Source organism: Delphinapterus leucas, chromosome 2, assembly GCF_059928025.1.
Source record: "Delphinapterus leucas isolate spDelLeu-1000000601 "Yukka" chromosome 2, BTC_Dleu_Yukka2, whole genome shotgun sequence".
NCBI classification, from domain to species: Eukaryota; Metazoa; Chordata; class Mammalia; order Artiodactyla; family Monodontidae; genus Delphinapterus; species Delphinapterus leucas.
In genome coordinates, this window is record NC_143130.1 from 96628477 (window position 1) to 96651030 (window position 22554).

Genomic DNA, 22554 nt, shown 5'->3' on the forward strand with positions numbered 1-22554 from the left:
CATGACAAATCACTGGAACTTACTAGGAAAGAAACAGTTGGCTCCACACCTCAGACCTTACACGGAAAAAAATTCCAGACAGACCAAACATTTAAATCCCACCCCACCCCGCCTCAGTGTAATTTTTTTTTAATTCTTAAAGAAATCTTTGAGAAAACCTTTTTGATAATAAGTAGGACATAAAATCTAGAAGTCAATAAGACGACAGAATTTTTGATAAATTCAAAATCATGTAAATTTGTTTTTAACATGACAAAAACCACCCACGCAAAATAAAAAACAAATGCCTGAATGGAAAACTATATTTGCAACTTATATCATAAAGAACTCATTTCCCGGGGCTTCCCTGGTGGCGCAGTGGTTGAGAGTCCGCCTGCCGATGCAGGGGACACGAGTTCGTGCTCCGGTCCGGGAAGATCCCACATGCCGCAGAGCGGCTGGGCCCGTGAGCCATGGCCTCTGAGCCTGAGTGTCCGGAGCCTGTGCTCCGCAACGGGAGAGGCCACAACAGTGAAGAGGCCTGCGTACCGCAAAAAAAAAAAAAAAAAAAAACCTCATTTCCCTAATATCAAAAGGGATCTTTTTATACAAATCAACAAGACAAAAAATCTAACAGAAAAATGGGCAAAGAATAGGAAAAGCAAATGGTTATGAAAACGTACATAGTCTCGGAACAGAGGAAATTAAAGTCGTCCTAAAATACTGTTTTTTACCCTATCAGAACAGCAAAAATCAAAGTTTGGCAGAGGTGTTGTAAAGGGTGTACGTCAACCATTCTCATCTAACCAGCTGCTGAGTGTAAGATGACAGAATCTAAGAGGATAACATGAAAATATCAAAAGTACAAATGCATACATCCCATGAAACAGCAGTTCTTCTAGGGTTTTATCTTATATACATGTGTGCAAATACACGCATACACACCAGTGATAAATGGTGGTACAACGACGGAGTGGAATATTCTGCAGCTAGAAAAGAATTATAAACTTTATGGACTCATACAAAAGTACAAGATATATTAAGAGCATAAAGTTCAAAGCAATTGTAGATTATGCTACATACTTCTATAAAGTTTAAACAAAAAAAAAGCCAAAGAAAAAACCCAGTATGTATGTATTTGCTTGACATAGACTATCTGTAAAGACAAAAAAGGAACTGGTAGTATTGGCTTTATCAAGGGAAAACAGGGTGGCTGGAAGAATACATATTCTGACACTTTCTAAATTTTGTATCTTGTAGACATACAACCAATTTCAAAAAAAAACTAAATTAGTTAATTCATAAATGTTACAAGAAAAACGCCACATATATTGTATGATTCCATTTACATGAAATGTCCAGAATAGGCAAATCTACAGAAAGTAGATCCATAGTTGACAGTGAAAAGGGAGAGGAATAATTGGCACAATTGCTAATTGGTATGGGGTTTCTTTTGGGGGTGATCGAAATGTTCAGGAACCAAAAACCACTTAAATGTATCCTTTAAAATGGTGAATTTTATGTTATGTGAATTATATCTCAATAAAATGTTTTAAAGAAATCTCAGATTGTTACATTCAACTAAAGTGGTGTGCTGAATTACCTAAATATTCTACAAGATATAAAGCTATCACCAATTAGCTTTTATACAAAAAAGGAAAATGTTACATCACTACTTCTGTTTAAAGTGGGTCAGTAATTTTGACTAATCAGATTGAGCCACTTATTGGTGCTCCTCATTATAATTAAAAGTCTAATTTTACTCTTCATCAGAACTACTAACAAGCAGCAAAAGCATCTGATCTGAATTTCACATCTTCTTACAGGGCTGGCCACATGACCGCCCCCCCAAAAAAGTGGGGGGGACTCCAAAACTTAAAATATTCATTAGCCTGAGGATAATATTTTAAAAATCAAGGCTTTAAAAAAGGTTGGCTATTGTTTTGTATTATGGCTAAATGTGAAAACAGAAACACACTTTCTGACACCACTGTACTAATACCCAGGAAAGGTGAAAAAAGAATCTCTCCTCCGATTTGGCATTTAAGAGATAGATAAAATTTAGAGTGATTCTTTTCAAAAGCTTTCTCAGGCTTAAGGCAATTAAGTTTATTGGTTTCCTAAAACTATCAAGTTTAAGTAACACCTACCAGAGACCGATAAAATTTAAACAGACTGAGAAGTCACAAATAAAGTGACTTTATAAAAATAGTAAAGTTCAGAAAATTCACAAAAACCAATTCCTCTAAAATGGTGTATATATCAAATAACACAAACTCGTAATCTTGTATTTAGTCCATAAAGCTCAAAATTTTGTTACAAATCAAGTATTTTTGTAAGCAATTATGCAAAAACACTCTCATGAAGTGCATTTAAATATGGCACACAGCAAAGAAGTATCTGAAAAATTTTTTTCACTATCCCAAACCTATGAAGACATTATAGGGTTCAGAATATCCTAAACATTATCTTCTATAATATTAAATTCTTGATTTTCAGATCATTTTTACAGGTAAAACTGGGGCAAAGAAGTTTTAACCAATCACTATCCCTTAAAAATTAATCTATGAAATATCAAAGATTCTACTGACAGAAATCCAGTTTAGTGTTAGAGACTGTACTGAAGTAAACTTCATATTTACGTTATATATACACATTTCAAAATTTTCCTTTCATCTAAACAGAAAAATTAAGAGCAGAAGAGTCAGACTGCCCTATCTGCACTCTGTACACAGGTAACTAATAAATGTAAAAATGTGTATTAAGAGAAAAAAAAAGTTAGAACTTTCTGACTTTTGTTTTGTATAAGGTCTTTTTTTAATCCTCCAGTCAAGTTATTCCAGGAGTTGATCAGAATGTATAAAACCAAAAACCTAACTTACGAACAAAACAATCTCTATCTTGAGCCATACATTGCTACTTGGTTTACAAACAAGTAACACAATTTTATTCCACAACAATCTTTAAGCACAGATTTCACTTCACTATAAGCAATATGCCTATGCTTTTGGAATACTATATATACTGGATTTTCTAAAGAAAGGATAGTCAATTCAGCAAATTTAGCTGTTTCAGACACAGAAATACCACTCTAAAGTCTAAGATAACTTTAACCAATTGCAAAAATCAAATTACTTTAGGAAGAGCTAGGCTACTCATGAAGCAGTAAATCTCCTTCCAGCAAGATTCTAAAAATACTCTGTGTTTGGCTCTCTGAAAGCATTAAGGAAGACCACAGTTTTGGTACATAGATATAACTTAACATTAAAAAAAAAAAAGTTCAGCTTTTCAAGATCAAGCAGTTATCTACATAAAATAACTATAAAAGTGACCCGAGGAGGTAAGTTTAATTGTGGATGTGAAATACTAACATTCTGAAAATGTCAACGTTTTGAAGGTACAGGCACTCACACACCAACACACAAATGCCATTTTGCAGAGAATGTTTTCAGGTAACATGGCAAGATCCATAAGTAAACTGCTACAATTTCGGAGTCCCTATTCTGAGTATCTTTTCACCAGTGACATCTCTGGGAAATGTTTAACTACTAAAGCCATAACCCTCATACAACTTACCAAATACACTAACTGGTTTACTAGGTAGGTACCTAATTCAATGATTCAGGTACTAGCCCCGGCCCCAAAGTACACCAATTTAAAATTCCAAATCAATACCATTACTTTAAAAACACAAACTATTCAAATGATGGTGAACCTAAACCGAATGTTTCCGAAGTTGCTAAAAATAACCATAACTTTTCATACAACAAATGCATTACTGTATGGTAGGCACAAAGATGTTAGTTTGTTCCTTCACATAATCATTCACTATAAGAGTGTGGTTACGTTTCTGAAACTCAAATTTGTAAGAGAATAGGTTCACTCGAATTTCAGTATTCACCAATATACAATGAGCCCAGAAATTTGAAAAATCTTTTTAAAACTATAATTTGCACACAAAAATAATCAGAAAATATGATAGCAAGTGATGCAAAGAGTAAAAGAGCCAACTATCCGTTCTTAATCGTCATTAACTTTAATAATTAAATAAATGGTACTCGCGATCTATTAATAAGCGCTTACTTTGGACCAGACTATACCTTGCGCATTTTATCATCACCACAATCCTAAATTTGAAAGGTAAATTTCAAAATATTATCTGAAATGCTTTAGGTTTTAAGGCACAAAGTTGCATTTACCTAAGATAGTAGTCCCCCCCCTCCTCTCCTCAAATACCATTTGTTAATGCTGGCTTCATGAGCATTTTCTATTCCTAGGAATGATCCCTTAACTACAACTCGGTGTTAGAAAGCTCTCAGGTCCCTAATATTTGCATAAGTAGAATTTGAAGAACTAACGTATATGGCAGAAACGGACAGCAATCAAATGGCCACCTTGCCTTGGATTAAGTACGGCAAGGTACCTGGGGCACTAAGTTTTCTCAAATCCTAAACATGTGTTCTCTGGAAAATGCACCCAACCCACTCAACTCACACAACAGCTGGAAACATAGCCCTACAGCAGCAAGAAGCACTAGCGCCCACTCCATACCCTTGGAAGTGAAAAGGCCGCCTGCCAGTCTCGGAGGACTACAGTCGCCGTCGACTATCGGGGCCCACATCACCGCTTTCCAACTGCAAAGGCCAGCTAGCCAATAACCACGTGAAAAAATGCCGCAAGGAAAGCTCTTCCGGGGAAGGGGAGTCCGACTGATCACGTGCCGGCGGCCGGAACCCGCGGATCGCTCGGCGGGATCCAGTCGCATTCTGTTACCGTGGAAACTACAGAACCACCCGCCCGGCCCTCCCAGGCCAGCCCCCTTCCCAGCAGCCGTCACGCCACCTCCAGGCACTTTCCCTGCAGCCTAGCCGCGGCGTCGTGCCCAAAAAGAGGCAGAGCAAGCAGTATTTGCCAGGGACTCTGCCGCAGAAGCCCGGAAAGCTTCACAACACACACTGGCAGCGCGCGGGTGGGCTCGAGAGTTCTCTTGATCCACGTGTCTGCCCCGGCGACGCGAACCCTGGGAGAGTGGTCTCCCCTCAGAAGGAAGAGTACTTTCGTTACTCACGTTGTTCTGCCATTGGTAACCCTTCCTTTCAGACCTCCTACACTCTCCCTGCTTCCAACCTCGCCAGAGGAGGCATCTCCAGAGTTCCGAAGGCAAAGCAAAACTCTTCAAATCATGACACTACCACTTCCTACTCTCAACCTAGTGTGAAATAATCCCTAACTTCTCCATACTCTTCGCACGCAGATTCGTCAACTTTGGTTACTGGTGCTCGGAGCGGTTTATTTCTGTCCCAGACCCACCTACCGCTAAGGGCAGAGACCAACTTGACAAATTAATAGAAGCGGGAAGGCACACAGAGAACTAGCCAAAGGCTGCCCCACAGAGGGAAAAAGAAAATAACACCTGCTCTTCCCACCTGTTTTCCCCGCCCTCATTTCTGCACTTACGAACCACCGGTCCTTTGTTTACCAAGTTCCCACTCCTATACGGCTCACTTCCTCGCCCTCCTTTTTTATTAAACTCGCGGTCTTGCTTCAAACAACCTGCCAGGAAATTACATGCTGGGCGACAGCTTTATACAGGTGTCAAAACGCTGCACACAGCTCCTTAGAAAAGCGAGGTCAGCACAGTTTTCGAACCCCGAGACCTGAGCTCTAAAAGGCAAAGCGCACAAGCACGGCTCTCGACCTAAAGCTCCACGCCTGGCTGGAAGGCGTCACGCGTATCGTACCATGCGGTGCGGCACCCCACGCACGCGAGGGCAGGCCCGCGCCATGGGCGCTTCTCACCCCGCCCGCCTCGTGGCCTCTTGCTGGCGTCGATGTTCCCAGTTAGTTCGCGGCGCGACGCGGAAGTGAGGCCGGGGACGCGCGCGAGGTGACATGCGCAGCCTCGCTCAGAAGACCACAGGCGCGCGCCAAAGGCGGCTCCGCGCAAGGCCTGGCCTGGCCGGAGCGTGCGAAGATCGCTCAGCGGAACGCTTCTGACACCATAAAAAATACACAAGAGCTTCAAACTCTCGGAAAACTCCAATCGGGCCAGTACTAAAGAGACGTCCTCCACCCAGGCCCGAGAGTTACCGTGCGGGGCGTGGCCGGCCTCACCCGGAGTCCTTCACATCCCGCTGGGGGCGGGTTATTCTGTTCGGTTCGCACACCGTGTGTCCGCTCCAGCTGAAGAGCCTGCGCGCGCATCAAACGTCCACGTCATCGCGCACGCGCTCCTACCCTCTCGGAGGCCGTCGCGCAAGCGCAAAAGGAGGCGCGAGCAGCACCTCCCTCACCCCTCCCCCAACACCAGGAGGCCAAACGGCCCGGGAGCTGCGACAAGACCCTTGGGACCCGCCCCTGGAGCTGAAGCCGCTGCCTTTCCGGGTACCAGCAACCGAGAAAAGCCTACTGAAGCTTCCAGAATCAAGAGTGACGAGGCAGGAGGGAGGTACCCCAATTCCCCCAGCCTCGCACACGAAGCCTTCGTGAAATCTGTGAAACCTTTGCCCGCGGGCTTTCTCAACTGAGCCTGCCACCTTTTCCCTTGGGCTCCTCGCCGGCCCCGCCCCTGCTGAGCCCAGCCCCACCCACGTGGGATTCCGCAGCCCGCAAGGCTTCATTGGCCCGTCAAATGAATCCACGATCTTCCTCCCCAATGTGCTGTGGGCTTAGAGAGCGCCAGAACGTCGGGAAACCTTGAGGAAAAGACCCTGAGAGACGGGTGATGGAGTTTACAACATCCAGAACCGAAGAACACTAGTAAAGTAGGGAGGAGTCCGAAAGCCTCAATGCCGAGTGGGAAGGGAAGAAGAGTTGCTACTAGCTTGCCTGATACAAAGATGAAAGATGTCCTGATAAAACAGTAAAACGTGGAAATGAGAATTTTGCACGATAGAGTGTTACCTGAGCATTAATGCCCTGATCCTGCGTTTTCAATTTTTGTTTGTTCAAGATATTTAAGCTATGAGGTGCAAACAAAAAGTTATCTATGATGTGTCAGGCGGTTGTCAAACATCAAAAATTATCTTTCTTCTTACCCACCCCTTACCAGCCATTCTTTCTTCTCTGCGAACACGCCAGTAAAAAGGGAGAGTTGTTTAAAGTTGTAGAAAAGAGGCAAAACAGAAATTGGTAGTAAAAGAGCAGAAATTGTGGTCCATGTTTCCAAACTTTCCTTTCACTCTCTTAGAAGAACTGGCAAGTACTGAGAACCTACTACCTGCTAGGTGACTTGACATAAAACACTGTGAAGGACAATGTTCATTGCAGCTCTATGTACAATAGCCAGGACATGGAAGCAACCTAAGTGTCCATCGACAGATGAATGGATAAAGAAGATGTAGCACATATATACAATGGAGTATTACTCAGCCATAAAACGAAACGAAACTGAGTTATTTGTAGTGAGGTGGATGGACCTAGAGACTGTCATACAGAGTGAAGTCAGAAAGAGAAAAACAAATACCGTATGCTAGCACATATATATAGAATTTAAAAAAAAAAGGTACTGAAGAACCTAGGGGCAGGACAGGAATAAAGACGCAGATGTAGAGAATGGACTTGAGGACACGGGGAGGGGGAAGGGTAAGCTGGGACGAAGTGAGAGAGTGGCATGGACATAATATACACTACCAAATGTAAAATAGATAGCTAGTGGGAAGCAGCCACATAGCACAGGGAGATCAGCTCAGTGCTTTGTGACCACCTAGAGGGGTGGGATAGGGAGGGTGGGAGGGAGACGCAAGAGGGAGGAGATATGGGGATATATGTATATGTATAGCTGATTCACTTTGTTATACAGCAGAAACTAACACACCATTGTAAAGCAATTATACTCCAATAAAGATGTTAAAAAAAAAAAAACTGCGAAGGAGAATGAGGAGGTTACAAGAAAGCCAAAAAGAAGAGGCTTATCCAACAAGACTTATCTGAGCTGGACTCCAGGCATATTAGGAAGGCTCTTCTTTCTCTGCCTTCTGCTCTTCCTGAGAGAATATGCCACACCATGGGGAGAAATTGTGCTGGAATTAATATGGAATGGAAAATATGCAGGCTAAAGTTGACAGACTTCTGAACTTGCTCTGAAACCCCCATTCAGGCACTGTCAACCACAGCATTACCAGTGCAACAAACGAATAATATCCAAGATACTAGGCAAAAGTGAAAAGTAACAGTTTCTTTCACACCTTCCTCTTCTTCCCTGATCCCAAGCACCTCTTTCCTGGAAGCTGCCTTTTCAGAATCTCCCACCTCATCCAAGAATGCCTTCCTGTCAAAGGTCTAAGGTTTCCTCATATAAAATTTCCATTTTCTGAAGCAGAAATAAAATTTGTGTTGACTTGTTATTAATGCATCTGATCCTAAGGTGTAAATGAATGATGACTGGTTAACAACCATGGCTAGTCAGAGTTGCATCCCAAGAAGAACACGTTAACACAAATGATATCCCTAATTGGAGAATTGGGGGTGTGGGAGAATGGAGTTTTTCTTTTGCTACTCTCTCCCAACACTAGGCAAACATGAAATGCCAGACACTTAAAAAAATTTTTTTCAAGATTTAGCACTGGATCTCCTCCCGGTGGGAGAGGTAAACTACCCGTATTTTTTCAAAGTGGGATTTACCTTACCTATACAGATCTAGAGATGTACTATCAAGAACCTGAGAACTTATAAATGTTGTTTTTATATATATAATCTAAAAATAATAATATCGCCACACCATTTCAGTGGCCTACTACTATGCTAGTACCAAAGTAACCATTTTTTTTGTTTGCTTTTTCAAGCAACCTCTGTGTTTGCATTCAGGGTTTAATGCAGTGTTTCTCAGACTGGGATCCTTGGGTGTACTCTTTGGATATATAAGAACTTCTTCCTTTATATTTTTTTTAAGATTTTTTTGATGTGGACCATTTCAAAAGTCTTTTATTGAATTTGTTACTATATTGCTTCTGTTTTATGTTTTGATTTTTTGGCCGCGAGGCATGTGGGATCTTAGCTCCCTGACCAGGGATCAAACCCGCACCCCCTGCATTGGAAGGCGAAGTCTTAACCACGGGACCGCCAGGGAAGTACCTAGAACTTCTTCCTTTAAAAGGCATCTGGGGCTTCCCTGGTGGCGCAGTTGGTTGAGAGTCCGCCTGCCGAGGCAGGGGACGCGGGTTCGTGCCCCGGTCCGGGAGGATCCCACATGCCGCGAAGCGGCTGAGCCCATGAGCCATGGCCGCTGGGCCTGCGCGTCCGGAGCCTGTGCCCCGCAACGGGAGAGGCCACAACAGTGAGAGGTCCGCGTACCGCAAAAAAAAAAAAAAGGCATCTGTATATAACCCAAGTTTTTAAAATTCCAAGCTAACTACAAGAATTGACGCTCATGAGTTTCACAGGTAAACCTCAGTGGTCTAGTTGAAGAGCCCTAGGTGACTGTGTCACCACCCAGTCCTGGAATGTTCTAGGGGTTTCCATGCGACTTCCGGTGCCTGTGGTTGAATCATATGGACCAAGCTTCAGGTGCCAGGAGAGCCTGCTCCTTTCAATTGGAATTCTCTCATTTCAGTTATCAAAGCTCACCTTGTTCATCCAGCCTGATACAAAAATCTTTCCCTGGGACATTCCCTAGTGGTCCAGTGGGTAAGACTCCGTGCCCCCAATGCAGGGGGCCCGGGTTCAATCCCGGGTGGGGGAACTAGATCCCGCATGAATGCCACAACTTAAGAGTCCGCATGCTGCAACTAAAAGTTCCTGCGTGCCACAACTAAGACCCGGCGCAGCCAAAACAAATAAATTGAAAAAAAAATTTTTTAATCTTTCCCAGGACTTCCCTGGTGGCACAGTGGTTAAGAACCCACCTGCCAATGCAGGGGACATGGGTTCAAGCCCTGGTCCGGGAAGATCCCACATGTCACGGAGCAACTAAGCCCATGCGCCACAACTACTGAGCCTGCACTCTACAGCCTGCAAGCCACAACTACTGAGCCCGTGTGCCACAACTACTGAAGCCCGCGTGCCTAAAGCCTGTGCTCCACAAGAGAGGCCACCGCAACGAGAAGCCCGAGCACCACAACAAAGAGGAGACCCCGCTCGTCGTAACTAGAGAAAGCCCACGCACAGCAACGAAGACCCAATGCAGCTAAAAATAAATAAATTAATTTTTTAAAATCTTTCCCTTGGACTTCTTTGGTTGGACCTTCAAAGAGATTTCACTAAATATTAGGGGGGTGGGGATAGAGAATGCATGGAATATAAACAATATGGCTAGAAAGAACACAGTTTTGAATCAAGATTGCTCTATAAACACATAAGCCCTATCCATTTACATGCACATTTTTCCTATTCGACAAATATCTGAGTGCCTTGTATATGCTGAGGAAAGACAGGCACCTCATGCACTGTTCAGAGGTCTACACTAGAACCCCAAAGAGTTGGCACAACTTAACAGAATCCACCAGCAAGACAGACAATATTCCTTATCTAATCTATCCAGATCCCACCTTCCCAATTCCAGTTTCTACTGACGACATACCTTCCTCAAATGGCTAAAAGAGAAAATGATCCCACTCTTCAGATGAGACCATCACCACCCCTCATATAACTCCTGGGTTGTTGTCTTGTTTACAATATCTTAATTCAATACAATAAAGACCATTCTTAGAATAAGAGCTGCATACAGACTAGGTTACAAAAGAGGCTTGTTTTTTGTAACAAAAAAAAAACCTGTCACTAGTCAGGTTTCACTAAAAACTTGTATGCTAGGCAGAGGGAAAAGAGGGAATCATAACAGCTTATATATAACTCCTTCTTTGCCTACTATTTATTACTGCAACTAAAACCAACTCATGCAGAGGGACAAGGTATAACTGGCTCTGATATCTGAAACTTGGACTAAGGTATTAAAAGTGGCAAGAGTCCTGCCCTGAAGAAGCAATTAATCTATCCAATGAATAGCTTTAAAAGTTTCTTAATCAGTATAATAATGTGATTAAAAGCATGTTTTAGAAAATATCTGTTAACAAAAGGATGGAAAAGAGAATAGAAATGTGGTGGAATGTTATCAACGTTCATGAAGAAACACCATTCCCTCTTGCTGCCCCATATCTTAAACCTGCACAATCATATTCTTTTCCCTTTGACTAAGATCTTCCCAGATGCCTCAAACCTAACTTATTTACTCTTCATGCTTAAGCTTAAATGTCAGTTCTTCAAGAAACTTTCCTTAACCCCCAATGACAGATGTCTCCCTGTTATATGCTCTCATAGTACCCTGTATTTCTTATAGCACCTACCACAACTGTAATTATTTTTAAAACTATGCATTAATGAATGTCTTGCCCACTAGACTGTTTGCTCTACTCTATTCTAGTGCCTAGCACAGTGCGTGGAACAGAGCAGACACATAGTATCTGTTGAATTAACGAATATGAAACCATAGGTCCCAGTTTTCCAGGCAAGTCCGAATATCAAATATTGACTTAATGTCCAACAATTTGGGATTTGGAAAACAGGGTCATAATACATTTAACCATACTCACATTCATATTAGCAAACAAGCATCCTGCTGTGGCCAACATTTTCCAAAGGTATACAGTTGTAGTTAGAAAAAACTTGTACCATTGACTCTTACCTCAAATTATTTCTCCTTAGAGGAATGGATAAATATTATTGACAGGGCAGATGCTTCAAGAGATAAGAATATTTTTCTAGGAAACTCTAACTACGTATTGACTGCCTTTTGCATGAGTGACTTTTGACAATATTACCCAGGAAATCAAAAAAGGCAAGCAGATTCTTTGCACTGGGAGAAATTCTATGATCCCATAATTTACCATCTGCTAACAAAAGCAACAAGTTGTAACAGATTGCCATCTGCATATACTCGATCTACAAAAAAAAAAAAAATTAGTAAATATCTTCAAGGTGAAAAGGTACTTTAGTAACAGTGAATTTGTTTTAGTAAGATCTAAAGGGGAAAATGTCAGAAATCAGTTAAAATGAAGTTCAGAAAGCTAGTTTCAGAAGGATTACAAAACAAAAAAGAATAGATCTAAAAGAAAAGTAAACGTATACATTTTCAATGTAGTATTGAGCCCATAGAAGAAACATCTTATCTAGGAAAGCATAAAAGGAAGAACAGGAAGAAGTTTATCTAACTAAGCCTAGAGCTGTGCAGGGATTTAAAACACACATGAAAACATATAAAAACAGAAACTAGAACTACTGGCCAAAGAAGAGGACTGGGAGACAGCAAGTAAACTGCAAGGCTGGAATCAAGCAAAAATCAAGAAGCCTATGGCAGAAAAATACACTGAAAAACTGTCTGCAAATGTGTATGAAAGAAGGCATGCTTACTTTACATGAAGGGCACCACTGCCTCATGGAAATGAGCTATGGTGATCAACGTAGTGGTTCCTAGACTACTGGGACATCATAAACCAGTAAAATTTCCCCCCAAAAGATTTAAATGACCATCACAAGGTGACCAAATTTTTAACTTACAAAGTATACCACCTACTATTACCAGTCATTCTTAAAATAATGGGGTTTTTAAAAATTATTTTTTGGGGGGCTGCTCCACACAGCTTGCGGGATATCTTAGTTCCCCAACCAGGGATCGAACCCAGGCCCCCTACAGTGGAAGCACAGAGACCTAACCACTGTACCGCCAGGGAATTCCCAAAATAATGGGTATTTTAAGACCAAAAATCAAGAAGAACATATCTCATAATGAATAATAGTCGTTTATTTTTAATACATTTAGATAGATGAAAATGTACTCCACTGTCCTTATTTCATGATATGCCACTGAAAATCTGCAGCAGATGCTTAGAAATGACTGCTAGCCACGGAGTAGTCTCCCTGGATAGCTAAGATCTGGTCTTCTGAGAAAAAATAACATACAAGAGGCCTGGGATGGGGTAATAAATCACTTTGCCAAGGAGTCAAGAGTCAGCCTCTCTTCGTCAGTAACAGTAGAAGAGAAGAGGATGTTAGCCAGGAGATACCCCAATCCAGACTAAAGGACAGCCACGTGATTAGCAAGCTACTCTGAGTGTGTGTGTTGGTGGGGGGCAAGGAGTGTCACTGAAAACAAGATGATAGCTATGGCAAGATCCTAGACCCTCAATAGAACTATATGAGAACAACGCAGTAAAACCAAGAAACAAGGTCAGATTGGGTGAACCACCCATTCGATCAATACATACTTAAAAACTGTGGGACACATGGTGGCTCATGGTGGCAAAGGAAGAGGCAGGTCAAGCTGGGCTTCAGGCATATCAGACAAAGGAAAAACAGGGGTGTATAAAAACTTGTTTTATCTGAGAAGTAAACCTAAGAGGATTTTAAATGACTTAAAAATAAACACTGAAAAAGGATTTTATAACCTTTACCTTTACTAAAAATGTTAGCTATGATCTAACCACTGGAGGGCAGGCAATACCTGTTAAAGGAAAGGAAAAAGGTGTATTGAAATACAGAATATAAAGATTATTCAAGCAAGTTGAATATAGTGCATTATCCAAATTATCTATATATAGATTATAAACTGCAGTGATTACACAGAGCCGATATTTTTCATCCCAGGATTAGTTCCACCCAACATTCTCTAAATAAGGATACAATCAGTTAAGTAAATATGTGTTAAGCACCAACTACGTGTAAGGCACTGAACCAGGGATAAAGAAATGAATAAAAATAAGTCCCCTTGAGTTCTAGATGAAGAGACGGGATAATAACATTGCAAAACTATTGTTGGCAGTTTGGAAAAAGCCTTCTAGGAACATCATAGGAATGCGCACAGCCTAGGGGATCTAAAAGATTACAAAGAAGAGGGGACTTTTGAGCTGGGTCCTGAAGAAGAAATAAAATTAATGAGAGAGAAAAGAAGGACACTGCAGGCAGTAGCTATATAATCAGTAAACAGATAACTACAATAAATTATCCACAATTTGGAGATAGGGCTGCCTTTATAAAATACTGAAGTAAAGATCAATGCAATAGGTAAAATTAGTACCATGAAGAAGTAACCTACCCTACGAAATGGGATTGGACGCTTGGGAGATATTTACCCAATCTATAACTCCATGATGCTCATGATATATATATACATTCACTCTTTCAAACATTTAGATCCCTACTCTATACTGTCAAACATTTATCAGAGGTGTACAAAAGAAAAACTAGAGAAGCACAGCGTAAAGAGGAACTGTCACTGAAGTATCAATAAAGGCTTAATGTTAAATAAAGGATGTCTAGAAGTTGACAAAGCAAAGGTGGGAAAGGTTTTCTAATCAGAAAACAGCTGTGCAAAGGCACATGATATAAAAGAACAGAGTATTCATTAATTTCTTCAAACATTTGTTGTGCATTTACCACATACAGATTATGGAACACAAAAATAAGATACGATTTCTGCTCTCAAGAGCTTGCAATCAATTATCAGGCAACCAATTATCACATAACCAATAAGCAATGATGACAGCAAAAAATAAAGAACGCTATTTTTATGGCTCTCTGTCCAGGGTGCAATGGAAGCACAAACAAAGGGCAGCTAAATCAGACTGAGGAAGTCAGAGAAGAATTCCCAGAGAAAGTGAAGAATGAGTAGAAATTAGCAAGGTATGAAAGAGCAGGAGCAGAGTGGGTGCAGAAGAATAGCATTTCAGACAGAAAGCAGCCTATGTGAAGACAGAGAAACAAGAGAGGGAACACATTCAGGGAGCACAAGTACTGTAATATGGCTACTATTAAAAATGTCCATATCTGTGGAGAATCATAACTATAGGACTAGAAATGACAAAGGGAGCCATATTTTATAGTACTTAGCAAGCAAGAGGTGGAAATTCATCTTATAAGATAAGAAGAAGAGATCATTCAAGGGATTATAAGAAGATACATGAGGGACTTCCCTGGCAGTCCAGTGGTTAAGACTCCGCGCTTCCAATGCAGGGGGCGCGGGTTCGATCCCTGGTCGGGGAACTAAAATCCCACATGCCGTTCAGCTCGGCCAAAAAAAAAAAAAAGAAGATGATATATAAAATACTCAAACTCACATGTTTTAAGAAAATTATTTCTGGCACTGGTTAAGACCATGTGGAAGATGCAAGACTAGAAGCCAACCAGACTTCTCTCCATATCCACCTACATACTTGCTCACATCAGAAACCCAAGTAATTCTTGACACTTTCCGCTTCCTTACCTGCCCAAATGTCTAGCCAATCACCAAATTTTCCTGTTGTTTCAACATCCCTGACTTTCTGACCATGATGTGATCTCAAAGCACCACATATTTGTCCTTACTAGAAATTATCACAGTTCTAATATTTATACTTACTTGTGTAATTCTTTCATTGCCTTATTTCTCCCCCTTATCCCACCACCCCCACAAACTAGACTATAAATTCGGAATTGTTTCTTTTTTAACCTCTATGTTGTACCCTCAGCTTCTATTATAGTACCTGGCACTTAGAAGCACTCAATTTAAAACACTTTAAACCCATACGTTTCATTCCACCTCCACTACTGCCACCCTAGTCCTAAATACCAACAGCTCTTACCTGAGCTACTACAATAGACTTTTTTTTCTTTTTTTCAATAGGCTCTATCTCTAGGCACTCATTCTAGCTCTTCTCTAGTCCATTTTCCACACAGCAGCAAGTGACACTTTCTAAACATAAATGAGTTCATGCCAGCTCTGCCATTTATAACCTTCCATTAGCTTCTCATTTCATTCAGAACAAAATCCAAACTCCTTAATACGGCCTACAGATCTCTGCATTCATGTCATTCTCCCCACAACATACCATACTCCAGACACAATGACCTTCTGTTTGTCAAATGCTCCAAACCCTTTCCTACCTCAGGGTCTTTGTACTACCTTTTCTTTTTGCCTGAAATGCTTCCAGTCCCCACAAATCTTCACTTAGTTAACATCTATTCCTCCTTCAAGTCTGTGTAATTGCCACTACCTCAATGCTATCCCTACTCCCTACTCTAAATTCTCTCAAAATACCCTGTTCTGTTACTTCATGACACTTATCAAAATGTATAATTACTTATTTGTGATCATATAATGTCTACCTCCTGCACAAATAATAAAAGCTAACATTTACTGAGCATTTTACATATATTAACTCATTTAATCCGAATAACCAATGAAGCAGGAACTACTTATCAACCTCATTTCAAAGATGAAACTGAGGTATGGAGAGGTTAAAAAATTTGCTCTAGGTCATACTGTAAGGAGTCTAAATTTGAACTCAAAGTTCACACTTTTAATCACTATGCTACTGAGTAAGCTTTGAGAGAACAGAGTAACTTCACTTATATGTGGAATCTAAAAACCAAGTGAACAGGGCTTCCCTGGAGGCGCAGTGGTTGAGAGTCTGCCTGCCGATGCAGGGGACATGGGTTCGTGCCCCAGTCTGGGAAGATCCCACATGCTGCAGATCGGCTGGGCCCGTGAGCCATAGCCGCTGAGCCTGTGCGTCTGGAGCCTGTGCGCCACAACGGGAGGGGCCACAACAGTGAGAGGCCCGCGTACCGCAAAAAAAAAAAAAAAAATGTTAGTCCCTATACTGTACACCCATAACTTATATAATATTGTACATGAGCTATACTTCGATTTAAAAAATTATTTTGGGCTTCCCTGGTGGCGCAGTGGTTGAGAGTCCACCTGCCAATTCCGGGGACATGGGTTCATGCCCCTGTCCGGGAAGATTCCACATGCCGCAGAGCGGCTGGGCCCGTGAGGCATGGTCGCTGAGCCTGCGCGTCCGGAGCCTGTGCTCGCAACGGGAGAGGCCACAACAATGAGAGGCCCGCGTACCGCAAAAAAAATAAAAAATAAAAAATTATTTTAAAAATCCATTTTTAAAAATTAACAATAAAGAATAAACAACCACACATATATGCACAAAAAGAAGGAACAAAGGATTATGTGGTTTTCACTCAACTCTAATAAAAGATTTTTTGTTTGTTTGTTTTTGTTTTTGTTTGCAGTACGGGGGCCTCTCACTGTGGGATAAGAGGATGTGGGATCCTCCCGTACCGGGGCACGAACCCGTGTCCCCTGCATCGGCAGGCGGACTCCCAACCACTGCGCCACCAGGGAAGCCCCCTTAAAGGATTTTTATACCATATTTATAGTAAGAGTATACCTAGCTTTCCTGAATCGTCTGAGGATAAACTCCACCTACTGATAATTTCACAGCACTCTGTCAAAGCTTCCTCAAACCTAGTAATTTGTTGAGACGTGTAGAAACAAAAAATTACAAAAGTAAAAAACTTTCTGTTATTATTTCCTATCCTATACAAAGTCAGCCAAGATTAAAATTTCAAATTAAAGTAAGAGCAGTACCTGCCATTTTTAATAAATTATTCTAGATTTACTACTTTCTAGGTCATAAGTCTGTTTTTAAAACAATATTTAGTTAGTTGCACCAGGTCTTAGCTGTGGCAGGCGGGCTCCTTAGTTGTGACATGTGAACACTTAGTTGCTGCATGCATGTGGGATCTAATTCCCTGACCAGAGATTGAACCCAGAGCCCCTGTACTGGGAGCACAGAGTCTTATCCACTGCGCCACCAAGGAAGTCCCCTAGGTCATAAGTCTTAATAAACACACTTTTCTTAAGGGGAAAGAAAGTTCATATTCATATATATTTTTCACATAAAAGATCTAGGTTAGAAACTCCAAAGTCTAAGAGCTCTTCAGGTAGTACACACACACACACAAAATTGTACAAATCTTTCCTTAAATAAATAAAAACCAAACTACATAAACTCCCGATCTCTTTTTTTACTTTTTCTCTTTTTCTACGATGGTATTAATCCTGACATTAACCAGTAGTATGATTTAAGGGTTGTCAAAACACCATCCAGAATGATTTCCCTCACAGACCTGCCTCCATCAAGCACGATTTTCCTCCCAGTAGACTTACTCTTTCGGGTTAAGGGAGAAGTTGGCAAACTATTACAGCCCACAGGCCAACTAGGGCCCTCTGCCTGTTTTTGTACAGCCCATGAGCTAAGAATGGTTTTTATACTTTTAAATGGTTGGAAAAAAAAATCAAAAGAGGAATGTTTCATGATGTGAAGGTTATATACAATTCAATTTTAAGTGTCCATAAATAAAACTTTATTAAAACTTATTTATTTACACATTGTCTACAGCTGCTTTTAAAATGACAGATTTCAGTATTTATAAGAGACCACATATGGCACTCTAATGGTTTTGCAATGCTGCTCAGAGCACTACAAATTACAGTAATGCAATTGTAATGACAGCTTTTCAAGCATTAAGTTATCCCTATACATTGTATTTTATATTACTAGTGCATATCCTTTAAGTCAAAACAAGAAAATAAAAGTGAGCTTCAAATATCATACTCTTAAGATATAATGGAGTGTAGATAATCTTGTTATCAAATTAGATTGACAAAGCATTAGGTTTATTATGCAATGACACTACAGCTGTGCTGAAAGAATACAATATACATCAACATTACCAGACTAAGCACTCATCACAGTATTTCCAACTCATGGAAAAACACAATCAGAAAAATTAGAAAACTTAAAGAGAAGATCCCTTCACAGCTGAATTTCTTCATAAAAAAAAAATGAAGGGGAGACGCAAGAGGGAAGAGATATGGGAACATATGTATATGTATAACTGATTCACTTTGTTATAAAGCAAAAATTAACACACCACTGTAAAGCAATTATACCCCAATAAAGATGTTTAAAAAAAAAAAATGAGGATGCAACCAAAGTAAGCTGCTGAGTGGCTCATTTGTTAGCCAAGCAAGGAAAGCCTTTTATCAATGGTGAGTTAATTAAATCAAGCTTAACTATAGCAGCCAAAGAAATGTGTCTAGAGAAAATAAACTTATTTGAGAATATAAGCCTTTTGGTAAGGAGCTGAAGACACTGGTAGCAATATCAATAAAAAGCTATTTTATGGGGCTTCCCTGGTGGCGCAGTGGTTGAGAGTCCGCCTGCCGATGCAGGGGACATGGGTTCGTGTCCCGGTCCAGGAGGATCCCACATGCCGCGGAGCGGCTGGGCCCGTGAGCCATGGCCGATGAGCCTGCGTGTCCGGAGCCTGTGCTCCGCAGCGGGAGAGGCTGCGGCAGTGAGAGGCCCACGTACCGCAAAAAAAATAAAAAATAAAAAAAAAGCTATTTTATTTATCAATTTAAAAACACATACAACAAGAACAAAAAAAACACATACAATATCAAAGCAAATGATTTTGAGTGTTTTCCTTGGCTCTTGATGAATCATAATAATTAGCATGTATGAATAATCTGCATGACACAATAGGCAAGAATATTTTCAAAGAAACTGGGAAAACACTAATTCAGTGCAGCCTGAAGTGGTATCTGCTAGGATCCATTACAAGTGATGGTGGTAAAAATACATGTGGGCAGGAAAGGGCTTAATTGGACAAATTTACAAAGTTTATGAAGATTTAGGAAGTTTAAAACCTACAGTTATTCACTGCATTATTCATCGGAAGATACTTTGCAGAAAATAACTGAATCTATCATATTTTATTTAACTAGCAGTGTCAGTGGCTAACTTCCCTCTCATGTACTTAACCATCCTTGATTTCACGAATTTTTGTCAGAAATAGAAGTGAATATCCTGATTTGCCCTACCACTAAGAAGTTACCAGGCTTAACAGTGGTAAAGTTTTATTGCAATTTTTTTGAGCTGAAATTTTTCTGTATAAGAAGAACTGCCCTAAACAACTATTATTGAAAAACGAATAGCTTTGTAAATTAGCTTTTCCTACAGACCTGATAATGTTTCTCAATGAATTCAACCTAAAATCAAGAGGCAAACAGTGATTACATGCAAAACTTATACTGCAACGAAGTCGTCTCAATAAAAACTAACACAGTTTAGGGCTTCCCTGGTGGCACAGTGGTTGGGAGTCCGCCTGCCGATGCAGGGGACGCGGGTTCGTGCCCTGGTCCGGGAGGATCCCACGTGCTGCGGAGCGGCTGGGCCCGTGAGCCGTGGCCGCTGGGCCTGCGCGTCCAGAGCCTATGCTCCGCGGAGGGTGAGGCCACGGCAGTGAGAGGCCTGCGTAACGCAAAAAAACAAAACAAAACAAAAAAAAAAAACTAACACAGTTTGAATCGCAAATAATGTCACGCTGCATACATATCCCATGCCATCAAGAGTTAAAAGAATATGCAACGTGTCCACTCCCAGAGATAACACCTCATACCTGTTAGAACGGCTATCATCTAACATCAAAAAGACAAGAGATGGACTTCCCTGGTGGCACAGTGGTTAAGAATCCGCCTGCCAACACAGGGGACACGGGTTCGAGCCCTGGTCTGGGAAGATCCCACATGCCACGGAGCAACTAAGCCCGTGCACCACAACTACTGAGCCTGTGCTCTAGAGCCCGCAAGCAACAACTACTGAAGCCAGTGCACCTAGAGCCCGTGCTCCTCAACAAGAGAAGCCACCGCAATGAGAAACCCACACACCACAATAAAGAGCAGCCCCCGCTCACCGCAACTAGAGAAAGCCCGTGCACAGCAACGAAGACCCAACACAGCCAAAAATAAAAAATATAATTAAGTAAATAAATAAATTTATTTTTAAAAAAGACAGGAGATAATAAATGCTGGCAAAGATGTGGAGAAAAAGGAAAACTTGTGCACCAATAGGTGGGATTGTAAATTGGCACAGCCACTATGGAATCAGTATGCAGGTTCTTCAAATAATTAAAAACAGAACTACCACATGATCCAGCAATTCCACTTCTGGGCATATATCTGAAGAAAATGAAATCATTATGTTGAAAAGATATCTGCACCACCACCATCACCACCACCACCACCCACCATGTCATTACTTATAATAGCCAAGACATCATGGAAACAATCTAACTGTCCATCAACAGATGAATGGATAAAGAAAATGTGAGATACATATACATACACACACAGTGGAATACTATTCGGCCTTAAAAAAGAAGGAAATCCTGCCATGGATGGATCTTGAGGACATTATGGTACATGAAATAAGTCATACAGAAAGACAAATTCTGTATGATCTCACTTATATGTGGAATCTTGAAGGGAAAAAAACCCTCATAGAAAAAGATCAGATATGTGGTTACCAGAGGCAGGGGGCCAGGGGGTAGGATGGGAGGGAGGATTGGAGGAAGATGGTCAAAAGGTACAAACTTCCAGTTATAAAATAAATAAATACTGGGAATGTAATGCACAACATGATGACTATAGTTAACACTGTTGTATGGTATATATATATTTTTTTTAATATTTATTTATTTGGCTGCATCGGGTCTTAGTTGCAGCACACGGGATCTTTGTTGCAGCATGGGGGTTCTTTCACTGCAGTGTGCGGGCTCTTTGTTGCAGTGTGCAGGGTTCTCTCTAGTTGTGGTGTATGGTATATTTAAAGTTGCTAAGAGAGTAAATCCTAAAAGTTCTTACCACAAGGGAAAAAAAACTATTTAATTTTTTTGGTATCTACATGAGATGATGAATGTTAACTAAACTTGTGATAATCACTTCGCATATATGTAAGTCAAGTAATTATACTCTCATCTTAAAACTCATACAGTGCCGTATGCCAATTATATCTCAATAACACTGAAAGAAAGAAAGCGGAAAAGAAAAGATGTCTGTTCTTATACAAATTTGTAGTACATATATTTTCTGAGTTCAAACTACTGTTCCAGTAGAGTTTTTCAGACTTTGATACAAATGAAAGGATATTTCCCTATTACGAAATCCATTTACCTGTGCAGTTGAGGAGCTTCCACGTAGCTTTAAATCAGAAGTAATTAATCTGTAATTAATATTAAATGGCAAGTATCCGGAGAAAAATCTAACAGAATTCTGTAAGTGCCTTCCAAGTAATGAACAAGCTCAATTAGAAACATACACTTGTGGAATGATATCAGTATTTGGCAGTAACTTTCTATGTATTTTCAAATATGAAACACACAAAACCTCAAACATATTATCAATAACAGATGAACATTTGCAATCAATTTTGATGCTAAGGAATACTAACTTTGAATACTAATCTCAACTAAACAAAATGCTGTCCTCCAAAAAAAGAAATCCATTCTTCTCCTCAGTAGATAGGTATTACCAAAAAAATAGATAATTATTATTTTTTTTTCCTGTTATTTAAGTACCTACATAATATCTTATTTTGCCCCTTGGCCCACAAAGCCTAAAATATTTACTATCTGGTCCTTACAGAAAAAGTTTGCCAACCTCTATGTTAAAGCATTAGCTCTAACTGATTAGCTATACAACCTTGGACATCAATTAGCTTCCCCAGGTCTTTGCTTCCACATTTATAAAAAGAGGGGGACTGAAGAAAATCCCTATGGGACCTTTCAACTCTAATATTCCAATAATGATAAGTTTTATATTCACTTTATATGATAATATTTTAAATGGGAGCTTTGACCAATTTATAAATTATGAAGAAATGTCCTATTACACAAAGAATGAAGAAACACTTTATTAATACTACAGAAGACCAACAAATGGCACTGGTACAACTAGATCTACACATG

At 40.5% G+C, this 22554-nt stretch overlaps 1 protein-coding gene across 15 annotated transcripts in view; it reads right to left on the reverse strand.

Moving 5' to 3' along the window:
- Positions 1–22554, reverse strand: part of MGA (MAX dimerization protein MGA) — a 155675-nt gene that overhangs the window by 91275 nt on the left and 41846 nt on the right. The window contains exon 1 of one of the 15 annotated variants that reach the window (XM_022587392.3): positions 6070–6541. The exons of 13 other annotated variants lie outside the window; for them this stretch is intronic. The gene's annotated coding sequence lies outside the window, so the exon portion shown is untranslated. Of the gene's footprint in view, positions 1–5720; positions 6542–22554 lie in introns of those variants that run through there. One more of the 15 variants, XM_022587393.3, reaches the window with a different exon arrangement.